Source organism: Camelus bactrianus, chromosome 3 (assembly GCF_048773025.1).
Source record: "Camelus bactrianus isolate YW-2024 breed Bactrian camel chromosome 3, ASM4877302v1, whole genome shotgun sequence".
In the NCBI taxonomy this organism is placed as follows: domain Eukaryota; kingdom Metazoa; phylum Chordata; class Mammalia; order Artiodactyla; family Camelidae; genus Camelus; species Camelus bactrianus.
In genome coordinates, this window is record NC_133541.1 from 69,337,020 (window position 1) to 69,353,254 (window position 16,235).

At 36.7% G+C, this 16,235-nt stretch overlaps 1 long non-coding RNA gene across 2 annotated transcripts in view; it reads right to left on the minus strand.

Moving 5' to 3' along the window:
- Positions 1-322: 322 nt before the first annotated feature.
- Positions 323-16,235, minus strand: part of LOC123617229 (uncharacterized) — a 64,809-nt gene continuing 48,896 nt past the window's right edge. The window contains exon 5 of one of the 2 annotated variants that reach the window (XR_012505552.1): positions 323-2,681. This is a non-coding gene — a long non-coding RNA (uncharacterized LOC123617229). Of the gene's footprint in view, positions 2,682-6,934; positions 9,907-16,235 lie in introns of those variants that run through there. The other variant, XR_012505551.1, reaches the window with a different exon arrangement.

Sequence of the window (16,235 nt, forward strand, 5' to 3'; positions counted from 1 at the left end):
TTTCTATGCTCTGTTCGTACACTAGTCTTCCTTAAATTCATGCTAAGCTTAATTCTGTTCTACCGTTTTTCACTGACTGAAAACCCAGTGTGTGTAAATAGGATTATTGGTAGTTATTCAAAACTTCTAATAGGCTATAACCCATAAAAACAAATGACGAAAATAGCAAGTTCATGATGTATTTTCTCCTTTTGTTCCATTTTCTTTGTTGGCATGGTGTGTGGTGAAATAGTAATATATGGTTTATGTATGGTACTTGTTTTGGTAGTAATTTTTATTTAATCTATTTTTATTAAATTGAATGTATTTACCAACTGCCACTTACGGTTCACCAGGTTACAAATAAATGAGTTTCTAACATAAAAGTACAACAAGGAAGCATGAAACAGAGTGAAATCATACTGTATTCTTCCTTCATCTTCTGCTTTCCCTTGGCTTCTCTCCTCTCTCTGGACCCCTCTGGCTCATTGTGTGTTATGAATTAAGGATGGCCAAGGTATTTCTAACATAAAAGCAGCATTTCAAGGTGAGCTCAGGGTTAAAATACAAAGGATAAGGATGGTGCATTCTTGCGGGTAGTAATTTTTTGGTTTCTCACAGTTCAGATTTGTCTGAAGTGTGCCAGGCTTTTCTCTCTGCAAATGTTCTGTTTCAAGGTTTCCACCCTTCGTTATCATAGGCATGCAGCTCCACGAATTCATATTTTAGCTTCATCAATTGCTAATTATATGACTTTGGATGTATTAATTAACCTTTTTGAGCCTCAGTTTCCAAATGACTTTCATGGAATTATAATTGTTCTTTCATCTTGGCAATGTAGTATGGTATAATTCTGGTGATGTTTGAAACTTAGATCCTGCCATATTTTAAGTGTTTATTAATAAATCCATATATTGAAGGGGAAATTTACTCTTCATTCATCTAGCCCCTTATCCAACTGATCAACCATCTTGGGAGAGTCTATGTTGTCGTCAGGTCATACAGTGGGTAAGAGAGAGAGAAATTTGGGCTGGTGCTTGTCACTGCCCTAGTGAAGCTTGATGGGTAACAGGGGAGACAGATGCGTAAACTACCTATTGTAATACAATGAATGATACAGGTGCTATGGGATGCATATGAAATGCTGGTGTGGCCACAGGGAGACGAAAATGTCAGCTGAAGTATAAATGAGGAATACAGAAAACCTTGGAAAGATGTTCCTGAGTCTAGACCATTGATAAGGAATAAATCAGGTGAACAGGGGGTTGGGTTACCCTGGTCATTCCTTGTAAATAACAAAATGTCAAATGCCCCGATACCTAAAATTGAATTGAGCTTGGAGAATGCTCAGCACTCTCCACATGGCTGCAAGGAACCTCTGTTGGACAGGAATAACTTTAAAAATAGAAAATGAGTGTTGTTTTCAATATTTAACAAGATTTAAGTAAACAGCAAAGAAATCATTGTATCTCAAATTTATAACCTGGGCCACTTCTTAGCTGGTATGGAGATGTTTATTCCTTCTGCCTGTGAAGAAGTGCACAGAGGTCGTACAAACTGCTGCAATTGTTTTATCTTGTTTTATGTAAATAAAAATGTGTACTGCTTGTCCCCCAGGGTGGGCGTGGTGTTTCAGTAAGCTAATATTTAGTGAATACATTCTGTCTTTGGCTATGGCAATAAAAAATTTGTTGGCAGAAGTCATGGTTTCTATCTCTGATCATAAACTTTACAGAATAAATTTCTTTTATTAACTTACTATGGAGTTTTCACAAAGGAATTTATATAAACTGTATTTTTAATTTAAAAAAAGTTATCTTGTATCCCACCCTGAGGAGGTAAGTCCAGTAAATCTATTAATTGCTGCATAAAGTGGTAAGGACTTTCCTATGTTTGTCTCTTTCAAATGTCAAGGGGGTGCCTCCTACTTAAAATTTTACTAAGGCTGTAATTAAATAAACAAGAAATAGGAATATGTTAAATCATATTGCTATCAGTGTGAATTTCTGGGCTCTGAGGATTTTATATCTTCATCTTGTGTTCCCTTTGTACTTGATGGACTTTCTCTAGCTTCTTTATCTGACATTTCAGATTAGTAACTCAGAACTGCCAGTGGAGTTTCTGAAAAGAGAGTACTTTGGTTTGGGACCTTGGAAAAAAATTATATTTCCTACTTTGTTCCAATAGCTTTTTAATGATATGCAGTGTTTCAATGGTAAATATTTGTTCAAGCTACATTTAATTTTAAAATATTTTCCTTGTGGAGTGGAGGTGGGTCTTTCTGGGACTAATTCTCTATCTTCAGGGGTTATAAAAAGGGGAGAAAGTAAGAGGTCCAAGATGGTCTCTTTCATGGAATTGATTAAATAAAACATACTTATGATAAAAAAAAAGAAACACTTTTCTTTAAAACCAGGTATGTGTGCTCTGAAGACTCTGCACTATAATTATGAGTTTATATCATACCATCACATATTTTCATGAAATTTCTTGTTGGAAGTGAATTTTCTCAATATTTCTTTAATAACTGTCAACATATTGAAACAAATGTTTTTTAGAAAACTAAATTTAAAAGGCATGTTTCCGTTTCATTGCAATTTTCACGCCCTATTTCACTAACATTTGAATTTATAAAATTAAAATACTCCAGATGATCTTGAGGTTCTCAAAGACAACTTCTCTTCTCTCTTCCATGTGTGTCTCTGTGTGAGCAAGAGAGGAAGTATTTTATCTCACTAACCTGTTTTTACAAAATTTAAACACTTTCTCATAAACATACACAACCAAAGATTCTCTTAAAAGTATACAATAAAAATTCCAGTTCTACGTGTTATTAAGAATTTAGAATTGAATAATCTAGTGTGACATATGAAGAACCACTATGTAAAATTGTAGCTGCTACTGATTCCCTGAGTAAAGCAAATGCAAATGATCCAAATTCTTAATTTTTTAAATTAGTCTTTGAAATAAGTTTTAACCTGATCTATCAGAACACCTTATGTAGAACAATTGTTTGGATTCTGTTAAGAAAGACATAGTCTAAATGAAACTTAAATTATGGTCCTTGGAACAGTAACGTCACCATCTCCTGAGAGTGTTTTAGAAATGTGAAACCATACGCATCGCACCTGAACTGCTTACATTCTGCTTTTTAACAAGATCCCCAGGTGATTCATTGTACATGAAAGTTTGAGAAGCACTGCTCTTACTGCACTATTATTAATGAAAGATTATATGTAGCAGATAGTTGAAATTTTCCTGATGAAATGCAGAGTCCTTTTACCAGTCTTTTGCTGATACATTAAAGTTTCAAAGGACTTTTAGAGAATTCCTTTGGTCTTTGAAACAGTTTATAAAATCTACAATGGTAAAGTAGTATTTTGAGATATTAAACCATTTCTTTTTTTTATTTTTTCCCCTGTATTTTCTCCTTTTTCATCACTCCCCTTCCAACAGTATGGACACTATGTTCCCTTCCTTAAGAGAGCAGTGTGATATGGTACAAAGCAGAAACTGTGTGCCCGATCATGGTTTTCCAAAGGCTAATTAAGCCCTTAGATCAGAAACCTCAAAATTATGATCTGCAAACTAGAATCACACCACAGATGTGTTTGATTTCTTAGTAAAGTGTTTGCCTACCTTAGTTATTAATTAAGAAGTATGTGGGCAAAGGGACCCACTATGCCTGTTTCCAGTACCATGGCATCAGGACTGAGGACTCCTTCAAAGGCCAAAGTTAAACTTCCCCACTAAACTAGTTGGATGGAAACCAAAATTAAAGTTAAGTTATTTTAAAAAATCAATAGTTAACACAAATATGCACTAGGCAAGGTTCTAAGTAGGCCTTGTTGAGGGAGTTAGCCATGCAGATGTCTGGGGAGGAGTGCTCTGGGTTGAGGGAAGGGCCACTTCAGAGCCAGTGGACAGCCTCCAACCTGGCAGCGTGCCTGCCCTGGGTCACCCAGTAGCCTTTGTGGCTGGGACAGAGTGTGCCAAGAGAGCAAAAGAAGATCATGATGAAGGGGTGACAAGGGCCTTCTTTACTTTAGGGCCTTGATGGCCGTTGTAAGGCCTTGAAGGCTGTAACTTTGAGCTGCAAGTGAAGCAGGAGCCATTTCTGGGCTGGCTTTTACATCCACACTGGGTTTGCTCCTTACATCATTCAGTTGTTAGGCCTGATTTCGTTTCTTCAGAAAGACCCCACCACTGCCAGTCCAACTGCCTTTCTATCCTGATCTCTACCCAGGTACCTCGGTTTGAATTTTTAATATGCTTGTTGCTAACTGAAATAGTTTTCTGTATTTGTTTACCCTTTCTCTGCCTCTTCTTTTTATGATTTCACTCACTAGAAGGAGAAAGCCAGCAGGACTTAGCTTTTGTCTTGTTCACTTTTTTATCTCCGAAGACTAGAGCAGTGTCTGGCATATAGTAGGCATTCAGTAAATATTTGCTAAATTGACAGATGTATTTAAATGGTAAATAACCAGTACATGCATGTTTTATTCAGCAACATTCAACTGCTCAGAATCAGTCTTGGAAGAGTAAGAAAATTGATCTCATGCAGGTTTGCAGTTTGTGTATGAAAGAGTGGAGGATATTTTAGAATGATTTTAATAGCATACATGTATGTGTGTGTATATAATACATGTGTGTGTTTATATATACAAATGTATGTAAATATATATATATATTGATTTATTCATGGCTTTGAGGAATCAAAGCATTGGCTGTAGGAATAATACTAAAGGAGGAAGTCAGGGAGCCCAGTTATGATATTCAAAGAGTGAGGAATTAGGAAATCAGAGACAGCCCAGTCATAAGTAAGTGCAGACCTTGGACTTGCATAGCTGAGGATACAAAATTTTGGAGATGAAGCGTTCAAAAGTCCAGAAGCTCAGGGTATTGTATGAATCATTTTCCTGATGCTGAGTTTCCCAAATTGAGCGGTGATGGAGAGGATGATAGTAAATCAGTGCCTAAATTCTATATGAGTGGGGGTTGGTGATCATATCCAAGGCTGTTGGTGCACTGCCTTAATTTATACCTTCGTCATTACTCTCTTGTTAACTGTAACGATTCTTTGAATGGTCTCCCTGCCTTACATCTTTCTCTCGCTCCGTTCTGTCCATTGTACCCCAGAGTGTTTTACCGTTCTAAAATGCAGCTGTGGTAACCATCAACCCCCTTTTGAATTCCTTTAATACGTCCTTGCTGTTAGATGCTTTGCGGTCTGCAGAGTGAATTTCCCTATTCCCTGTCCCACTTTTGCATCTCCTTTATTTTTCATTTATTTACCAGGCATATTGCTGTACTTGGTCTTCTTCCCCAATGAGACAGTAATCTTGGGAGAATCCTGACACATAACATGCCTTCCATAAATATTTCTTTACTGAATGAATGAGTGAATAAGGGGGTGACTGAATTAACAACCTTGTCAAGTCAGTTAATGATGATTGTTAAAGACGAATCTTTTATTTAAGCGTAGCCCAGAGGCAGTAGGTATCCCACCGTAAACTTGCTATTGATGGGGCTTTGTTGCTTCCTGCTGCCTAAACAAGAGCCTTTCTGACATTTCTTTGGAATGTACTGTAAAGGAATGTGACTATAAGCCATTGCCACAAAATGTCTTTTATCTTCCTGTCTTTGCTCATTTCTTTCAGCTAGAGTTATCCTAAAACCTCTGACACTAAAAAGAAACTTTGTTGGAACATAGTTTCATAGAATGGAAGCAAAAAGTTTGATCAAGGACAACGCATAATATAAATAACAAAACCATTTGAAACTGTTGAGTAGTCAGCTAAAAAGTTGCTTAAGAAACTAGGCATACTACAGAAAGGCAAGATTGGGAAGGCGTACCTTTTTAAAAAGTTTAAAATGATTAACACATGCAAGTTACATGGTAGAAGTTATGACTGATTAGTAAAGATTTTTTACATTTTGTGAAGGAGCTGCTTTAAAAGTGTTTAGTTTATATTTCATTAGTATTTTTTGATGTTAGATAGAATTAAAAGAATAAAGATATACTTCCAGAATGTCTGCTAAATTATGGCTGTGTGTTTATGTCAGAAAAAGACTGCAGGAAGATGTGTGTAAAAGCAAAGAAAACCTTTATATAATGTAACAAATCCGTATGTTTTAAACGATGCCAAAGGACTCAGGCAAGGAGGGCACGTTTTTGATACGATAGCAGGTGTTGGTGTCCATAAGATCACCTTGCTCAGCATATTTAAGTCATATTTCTCGTGGAGAAAACCGCACAAATAGTGCGAAAATAGTCTCTCTACTGAAGTGGAATTTCTCAGAAAATCTGTTTTTTGCTCAATGAGATGTGAACCACACTCTCTCTTTTTTTGTGGTTGTTTTGGTTTTGTTTTGCTTGTTTCTATTTTTTGGCAGTTTTTATGTATTTATGGGAGGAGGGAATTAGGCTTATGTATTTATTTATTTTAATGGACATACTGGGGATTGAACCCAGGACCTCGTGCATGCTAAGACGTGCTCTACCACTGAGCTATACCCTCCCCTCCCTCCCTGACATTCTCTCTTTCTTCCACGTCTCCTCCTCGTTTTCCTGCACTGGCGTTGAGGCTTTCTGTCAGGCACCATGGCCTGAGCCATCTAAGAAGAAAAACTTTTTAAAAAGTTTAACTAATGGAAATTAAAACAGGTTTACTCCTTTTTTTCTCTTGTAACAACTATTATGTTTTACTTTTACTTCTAAAGAGTAAAAGAGTTACCCAGCTTTCTTGAATAAAAATTGTTTTTGAATTGGGATACTGAAAGCTGAGACTCAATGTAGAAAGGAGTATAAAGTAATATACCACTTTCTTCAAGCTCAACTCTGGCCAACTCAATGAGAGAAGCACAGGTATTTATAATTTGTTAAAGATAATTTTATTTTCATAATTTTTAAATTATGAGAATGATTAACAACATTGGAAAAAAGATTGGCTCACAAATATACTCCATTTCTTATTCATCAAGATTGAGTATTAAGGTGCTCAATTCACTTTATAAGAGTGAACAAAAATTATAAAGGAGAATAAAGAAAACATAACGTAAGGAGGATAGGGAAATAGAACTTTAAGACCGTGGGTAAGTATGTTTTTTTCCCCCAGTTTAATGTTCCTGATAAATGACACAATGTATGCACTTTATCTTGTTAATGTTTATTCAAGTAAAATTATATTTAAGGGATTTACCATGCTTATTTATAAATTTTACTATAGTGTCATCAGAATACTAGAATTAACATTTTTTAAACAACAGTGCTGTAAGTAGTAAGGTAATATTTGCAATTACCCTAAGTTTCTTGAAAATCAACTTTTCAGGAGGAAGTTTTCTTTTACAGAATGGAGTTAGCGGTATCAAGTTGAGTATGCATGGGGTAGATATTGGCCAGTTTTTAATCTTTTTAAAATACTACTTGCATTGTAGAGCCGTGTACTAGACACTGTGTACTTGCCACACCAGCATCTCTTCCATGAGGAGAGCCTCTCTTTCCTACTCCAGGGTGGTTTTTCAATCTATCAGCCCCAGTGCTCCCACCCTCCAAGGATGAGAGGATAGCCTGTAATAGCATCAGCTCCACCCTCCAAAGGCAGCAATCTGAAGGGACGGTCTGAATTTCTGCTGCTGTATTTGCTCTGGTTCCTGCTTCCTGTGCCCTGATGTTTCAGCTCTTCTCTGATTCCGTGAATTAGTCTGTGTTCTTAAATATTCCTTCAGTTCCTCTAGTTTTTAAATCGTCCTACCCCTGGAAAATTAATGAGGTCCTGAATACCCCAAGGTAGCTACGGCTGATGGAGAAGGAGGCCAGGACTTGGGGGAGGAGGAGAGGTTGCCTAGGACACAGAAGCTCACATGTAACTTTGCTGAAGGCTCTTCCAAGCCATGTTGGGATTTGCTGTCTGAGCTGCTGGTGCCTAGTTTATAGAGCCATCAGGACATCTTGGCTTACTTGCTTCTGAGGACACACAAAGATAATTTTTTTTCTCCTTACAAAGAATTAGATTTCTATATTAAAGCATTGGGTTGTCATGCTGAAGGAACATTTTTACCCAAATATCTATAATTAGCTATCATGAGTTTTATAAAAATAGTGGATAAAGAAACCTACTCCAAGATCTAAAGTTTACAGTTTTGCTAGATACCATCCATGTCTTTGCTGGCTTTGCCTCCAGTGTATTTTAAGTGGGATTTAGAAATCAAACATCTTGAAGAAGAAAAACTTGGTTTAATGTCTCCCAATTCAACCATGGTTCAACTGTATCATGGACACTGTATCTTCTTGTATAAAAATCACCTAAGTATAGACTCTGTGGTTTTACCATCAGCTTTTGACTGTAAGAGGCAAGAATTGTTCATGGGTCAGGCTGTATAATTTCAATATTGATCCCTAACTCTTAAGGCTTTCTTCAGACCTTTTGTTAAGATACTTGTACAAGAGTTAGAATGGTCAGAAATTACTTTCTGAGAGCAAACATTTATTTTGAGTCCAAATTGAAGAAAAAAAAAAAAGACTGTGTCCTAACCACTCTCCTTTTTCACTTTTACTGGTGCAATTTATTATAGCTTTTAGAAATTTTCTTGTCTTGGTAAATACTAAGGTAAACATCTTTTTAGATGCTGTCCTCATGGGCACTGGGAATAAGTTGAAAAGAGAAAGGAAGCTATCTATAACCTGCTGTCAAGGACTATAATCTCAGATTTGACTGTCTAGACATGATCTGACTCCTCTGGGCTGGAATGCTGACACAGGAAACTTCAAAAAAAGAAAGCAGCTACACAGTGTGATTCTTAAATTTGTCATCTCTGGGTCAAGATAAGTAAACTCTTAGGAAGCCCACTGCTTTCTCTCTCTCCATTAATATCTACTGTGCTAAGAGAATTACAAACCTGTCCTTTACATATATATTTTTCAAATTCCTTTTTTGAAAAAATGAGGCTCCAGACCCTGGACTCAACAAGGCAGACATCCAAGGGCTACTGGCACGGGGACTGTGAGACTTCGAGGTGATACATAGGACAGGGAGCCTGTTCGGCAAGCAGCATTGGAAACTGAACTCATATTGAAAGCCAGGGAATAGTGCAGTTAAAGTATCTTTCTGAATGTCACAGACACTGATGTATATCCTGTGCTAAGGTAATGGAATCTGGAGAAACAATAACAGAACTATCGATGGGACACTGGAGGCAGAGAATGGGCAGATCCCCTGAAGCACTGGAGCCTAGACGTAGGTGATTGTCACAGGGAGCAGTACACTGGCTTTTGATCGGGGACGGAGTTGATAAAGAACATGTTCCACAGTCTTGTCTTGTAAGTTTAGAGCTTCATCATTTCAACTCTCAGATAATATGTTCAGGATCATTCTAGGGCTAGCAGTTAGATTACCATTACTGTTGACTGCTCCAGGCAAACCCTTCCTAGTGGACCAGGTGCTGGAACTGATCCTGCCATGTTATTACATGGCACTGCTACTCTGTGGTTTCAACTTTCCTTGTAAGATAATCTAGTTCCAATGCATGACATTAGGGCAGGGCTTTCAGAAACAGAGCAGAAGATAGGTTTTCAGTGGCCTAAGGATAGTAGAGAGGAATAAAATATGAACACCTGGATGGATTCATATGAATGGTGGCAATTAGAAACACAAATTCATCAGACTGAGGACTTCCACCACTTTTAAGGGCTTTGTATACTTAACCTCCAGCTTCTAGCATGAGTGAGTGATGCATATGTTAGAAGGGGAATTACCCGGTGTTCCTTGCTCATGTATCCTCTGCCTGGACTTGAGGTATACAAGGATCTCGATTCTTTCCAGCAGTAGTCTGTGAAGTCAGTCTGTGTGGTCCACGTCTGATTTTTAGAATAGTGTTGGGTAAGATGGGTAGGGTAAGCAGGTCATGAGAACGGGAACCATAGTTTCTCTTGGGGAAAAAAAAAAAACACAGTGAGATGTGCAACACTAATTCTGCTGTGGTATTGCACGAAAACTAGCTAGTCTGTCAATCAGACACAGATGTAGCCTATCTATAAAGAACTCACCACATTCTTTGAGGAGTATTATTTACCTAATTTTTCTCTTGTTGGGAAACAAACTGAACAATAATTTTTAGTTAAAGATACAAGATCTACCAGTTCCAGCTATTTTTATGGAAATGCTTGGATAGATTGGACATAGGAGCCAAATTGCTTTTTAAACTGATAGAAACTCTATCCCAGAAAAAGAACTTAAATATAAATATATAGACATAGTTAAATTTATCAGTCTAATTATAAATATATTCAGTTATCAACTTTAAATGTTCTGTCATGGATTTATGATATATACTTTATTCTTTCAATAAGGACATGGTGAGAAACTTCAGCCTTTCTGACTAAGAGATTTGGTTTCCTCTCTGCTTGGGTTTTTAATGAGTTCTAATGTGACTTATGGTCTTCACTGCATGTGATCTGATTGGGAAGTGTCAGTTTCAGCAGATGACAAATACTATGTGTCTAGCAGGCATGAGCACTGTGGAAGGTATTGGAAGCCTAAGTGAAGGGAAAAAAGTAACCACAGTCCCTGCCCTCGTGGAACTTGAAACTCAATTTGGAACATAAGACATCCTTCAAATCATCTTGAAACAAAGGTGAAATCGCTATCGTGAATGAAGGTGGGTGGGTCATGAGAGCTTAGAAAAAGATGATTTGGCTTCGGTAAAGGCATCAGGTTGAGGCCTCCTTGAGGAAATGGTCTGGTCCACTCATGTGTGAAAGAGGATCATCAGATGAGGGGAGAATATTCCAGGTCATGGGAACAAATGATCTGAAGAAATGAGAACGGCTGAGGTGGTGGCAGTGGAGTCAGCGAGGAGAATACAGTGAGGCAAGGCTGGAATGGGTGGTGATGGGTTAGGGCAGAACCGTTCTGGACCTTTTTGGCCATGGTCAAGAATGCTGTCTTTATTCCAAGAATATTGGATGTCCATCAAGAGAATTCAGAAGCAGAAAGATGAAATGATCGGATTGTTTCTTTTGAAAAGATGCTCTAGCTTCCGGTTGGAGAACTGTTTGGAAGTGGAGACCAAACTTGTCTTTTTTTATTTGAAGAAATACCTTAGTTTTTGTATTTACAACTATTGCAAGTTTCCCTTAGCACACTTTTTATTTGGGTTGTTTTGAAGATGTCTCTCCTTCAGTATTCTCTGCAAAATGTGTGGTCCTAACTACTCATTAGAGGAAAATGTTCTCTGTTTTTGTGATGCTATGGCTTTGAAACCGAGCCTGCTTACCTGCATGTGTGTTGAGTGTTGAAGTAAGCATTGTGCTCCCTACTGTGGTCAAAACAAAATAAACCTTTCCGCTGCTGCTGCTTGAGCAATTATAAAATAAACCATAAGATGAGGGTTGTGAGGGCCGATGTCCTGGAATCACTCCCCTGACATTTGGACAAATCTCCTAACCAGTTGGTTAAGCCAGATCCTGTCAATGTCCTCTCTATAATCATGTTGTGTTTTGAAAGTGAATTTGTAAACTTGTTCCTTAAAATCCGGAACTGATTTTTCTGTAGAAGTAAGCTTTCCAAACGGAAGTAACAGTTAACATAACAGGGTGGGCCACAAAGTTAAAGGGAAAAAAAGGAGGAAAAAATGTCCTCAAATGTTACGTGGCAGTGCTACTGTGTGTTTGACACATGGCTTTTTTCTCATTTAACCCCCGCAATCAGATGAGAAGTATTATTAGAATCCTTGTACTGTAGCTCAGAAGATGGATTTATTATTTTATGTATTTTCCACATTTCAGTGCTTTTTACAGCTTAATACCATCCAGATTCCATATAACAATCTAGGCATGCATCTTTCCTTCTTTAGCTGTAACAATGAGGTTAGTAGTAAGTGTTTATCTTTTAGAGAGAGAGGTTGGTGAGTCTTTTTTCTCCTAATAACTGGTGATGGCTGAACTAGGGAAGGGGGGTTCAGGCAGAATGGGTGTAGGGAACAGTTTTTCAAGAGATGAAAGCCATCATTATCACCTCACAACCACCACCTCTGCCATCACCATTACCTTCCCAGCTGCCACTGTAGTTGCCCTCATCATTGCAATTACAGCCACTCACTGTTGCTCATAACATCAACATAGCTATCATCACAGCTCTCACCAGAAGCACCACCACTGTTGCTGCTGCCTCACTCTTATTATCTCAGCCATCCTCCCGATAGTACCACCAATTCCTCTACTGTTTACCATCACCATCATCCTCTTGATGATGCTTCGTGTAGCTCAGCTTCTCATTTCTCTTAAAAATGTGCCTGGACTTAACCACAGAGGATTCTGATGACATTTTTATAGTTCTCTGCAGTTTACCTCCAGCCCCTCAAATTAGGGAAGAAAACCAAGGGTAGATGAAAAACCTATATTTCTAGGGTAAAGCACTTAACCATGGAAAGGATAAAGAGGCACGTATTAGAGAGATAATATGAACTGAAGGAGAACAGGCTGCCTCAGAAGAGAGTAAACACCAAGTCAGTTAAGACCATCAAAAGAGGCCGAGACTGAAAACTACAGAGACTGAAGGAGAACTTAATGAGAGCTTGGAGTTAACTGAAAGGGCAGGAAAGATGTAGACCATGACTCTATATTAAAAGCTCTTTCTCTCCACTGTAGGTAAATCATTACTTACCAAATATTGGGGAACAGAGAGCAGCAGAAGTCATCATTTCGTTTTTACCTGAGTAATAGGTACCTATGAGCTGATCTAGATAATGATCATTCAGAACAAAATATAAAATTAAAAATGAACAGGGACAGATATAAAAACTATAGTGGTAATAGATAATCTCATAGGATACTCTCCTCATTTTCTGTTGATTTATAACAATATTGGTCAAAACCCATAAATTTTGCCTATTTATTTTCCCTCCTGTAGCTGGTAGGGAAGAGAGGAAAAATTCCTAAATTCTTTGGATTGGTCATTTCTATTTGAAATGAAGCTTCAGCAGCTCACCCTTAATTGGGAAACAAAGTAGAACCTGAGGGCATCCACAGAAGGAGTGCACTCCAGCCAGTTCCCATAACAAAATAAGGGAAACAGAAATTTCAGACCGAATCCACAATCATGACTACTTAAACCCCTAGGCTCAACAGGGAAAAAAATCCTATCGAAACCTATAAAATGAAGCCTTGTGACTGCAGCTCTGAGGAAAATTTTCAAACAGGGTCCAAAGAAGTTAGAATCAGGGAGATTCTACCCACAACATACTTGTTCAAATTAAGGTCAGGATAGCTTTCTCTGCCAAAAAGATGTAAGATAAAATGAAAATGCTTGGTGACCTTGAAAAATTACAACAGAAATGTAAGCAGCCAAACAAAAATAATCATAGCAACAATAAACAAAATCAGATTTTCCTAATAGTCCAAATTATAAATGCAAATGTATTAAATTCTCCCTGAAATTACAAGATTTTTAATTACCAAAAAAAAAAGCCATCTGGCTTTGGGCTGCTTGCAAGTGATACAGCAAAAATGAAAATAAAAGAATACACAAAATGACACAAGGAGTATATTAAAAAAAGGAGTAGAAATTTTTAAATAGTAGAATTTAAACTAAAAAGCATTAATAGAAAATAGAGTACATGATTAAAGTTGAACTTTTCTGAAAACAATTTTTTTTTTTTGTGAGCATTTAACTTGCATTAACCTAGCCAGGAGATAAGTAAATCCATATACAAAGAGATCTCTGGGAAGATAAGATGTCTGATTCAGCCTACTTCTCACTGAATTGTAGGCAACTGTAGGACAGGGTCTACAGCCTGGCTAACATGAATCCTGGAGGCGTCAGGGAAACAGACCTCTGTTTCTACTACATAGCACTAAGCTCTAGGAGTACTTGGATCAGGCCATGATGGTCTGCAGAGGTTGAGTGTGAATAACAAAATATTTAATTTTTTGTTTTTGTTTTTGGGGAAGTTTTTTTTTTTTAAAGAAAATTAACTATTTATTTATTTTTGCTTAGTTTAGGGGTTACTATTTCCCAGCATCATAGAATGCATTTCTCATCTGTCTCTGAAATTCCTAAGATGTACTGGTTCAGGTGAGAGGTCAGCAAGCAGCACAGATCTGTGCTAAGGCAACATGTTGTGGAACTGCTCTGTTAGAGCTGGAGGGGAGACCGTTGCTCTCTCAGTGGTCTCACATGACACATACTCAGATGTTGCCTTGCTGGTGAGTGAGGAGCAGTAGACTGGTATTAATTGGATCCAAGGCTTGATTTCTTTGGTCGGTTTTGGAAAATTCCTTGCCATTATCCCTTTAAATATTACATTGACCCATTTTTCTTTTCTCTCATTCTGGGATGTCAATTACACATATGTTGAATTTTTTTATTACATCACATATATTTCTTGTATTATTTTACATATTTTTCTATCCTTGTCCTCTGTCTTTTGATATTTTAGTCCGGAAATTTAATTTGAACTATTTTCAAGATCAGTAGTTCCACTCTTCAGCCATGTCTCTTCTCTTAAACACATCTCCTGAGTTCTTAAGTTCTTCATTTCCACTTGATTTTTATTAAATATAGTTTTTAGTTGTCTGTCTTAATTCTACATTTTATTTTTATTCTTGAATAAAATAATTATAGTTAGTTTAAAGCCTGTGTCTGATCAACTTAATATCCAGCTCTCCTGTGAATCTGTTTTTATTATTTTTCTCTTGCTTTTTGAGTAATTCTTGTCCTTTTTTCATAACTGACCATTTCTTTATTTGAATACTGGACATTATAGATGAAAAACTATAAAGTTAATTTTGTGGCCCAGGATGATGTTATTCATTGGTGATTATTTATTTTTGCTTTTGTCAGGTAGTTAAAGAGTAAAGAGATCACCTTTATTTGGTTCAATTAGTCCTTGTAACAGTTGAACTGTTTCTGATTCACCACTCTCCTTCAAGTTTAGCTCTTCAGGATCCTTACTATCTCAAAAAAGAAAGCAAACGATAGACAAACACCTGCCAAGGTCCCCTTCTCCCTGGCAGGCTCCACGCTGTGGTGCTGGCCCACCACCCTGTTAAGACTGGCAGAAGTTATGCTCAGCTTATCACCCACCCCGCCTCCACCATCGCAGTCATCTCTAGTAAACCTTGCTAAATTTATTCTAGTGATAGCAGTCTCTGGTGTTCTCAACTATTTTTACCTGTAATACAGTTAACTTTTTTCACCTCTTTTTAAGATTTAAAATTCTCTTGTTTTCTTGGAGTTTTTAAATTTCATCAGAAATGTGTGTATTTTTAAGAAAAATAAATAGTCCTGATTGATTCTTGGAGGGCTCATTACATGAAAAATTTGGGAATTTTCTTGAGCAATGACAAATTTTGTTTTGTTATATTTGAGTATTCCATTCCTTTTATCCTTTCTAGAGGTTCTAATAAATAGATTTTAGATTTCTCTGTTTTCTGTTTCTTTTAAAAGAGGCAAAATAGTGAAGTAGTTAAAAAGGTAATCTTTGGAGTAGCAACATTGTTAAATTTCAAATCCTCATTTTACCACTTAGTTAAATGGGTGACTTTAGGTAAGTTTAACAAAATAACTATCTTTGCCTAAGTTTCTTATTTAGGATAGAGTATTAATAAATTATCCATTTCATAAATTATTGTGAGGAAAAAAATCAAATAAAACATGTAATTATGCGTTTGTCCAATAGTTCATTTTTCCTTTAACTTCCAGATTATTAAAGTATTCTTTACTCATGCCCATTTTATTGCATTTTTTTACCTTACGCAATCAGATTTAAAATATCCAATATCTCTAAGTTAGTTATATAATTATTCCTTTTTGGAGATTGCCTTACTGACAATACAGATTTGCATTTTATATTATTTCTGTTTCTTTTAAGTTTATCTCAGCCCCCTTTTATTATGTTGTTAGATCTGTACTCTAAATACTTGATAATTTTTGATTACTCATTTATATTTTTATGTAAAGGCTAGAGGGATGATTGTGGGCTGTTGGTTTGTCCTTTGTAATTCATCAGTTAGTTTCCACAATTAGCCTCTTTTGAACAAAAGAGCTGAGTGTGGGCTCTGGGTCAATGAAAAAGACATGTCAAGGTAGTTTTTTTATTTTATTTTTTTTAATTTTTAATTAAGGTAAAGTTGATGTATGCTATTACATAAGTTACAATATAGTGGGTCACAATTTTGAAGATTATACTGCATTTATAGTTATTATAAAATATTGGCTATACTCCCTGTATTATACACTATATACTTATAGCTTATT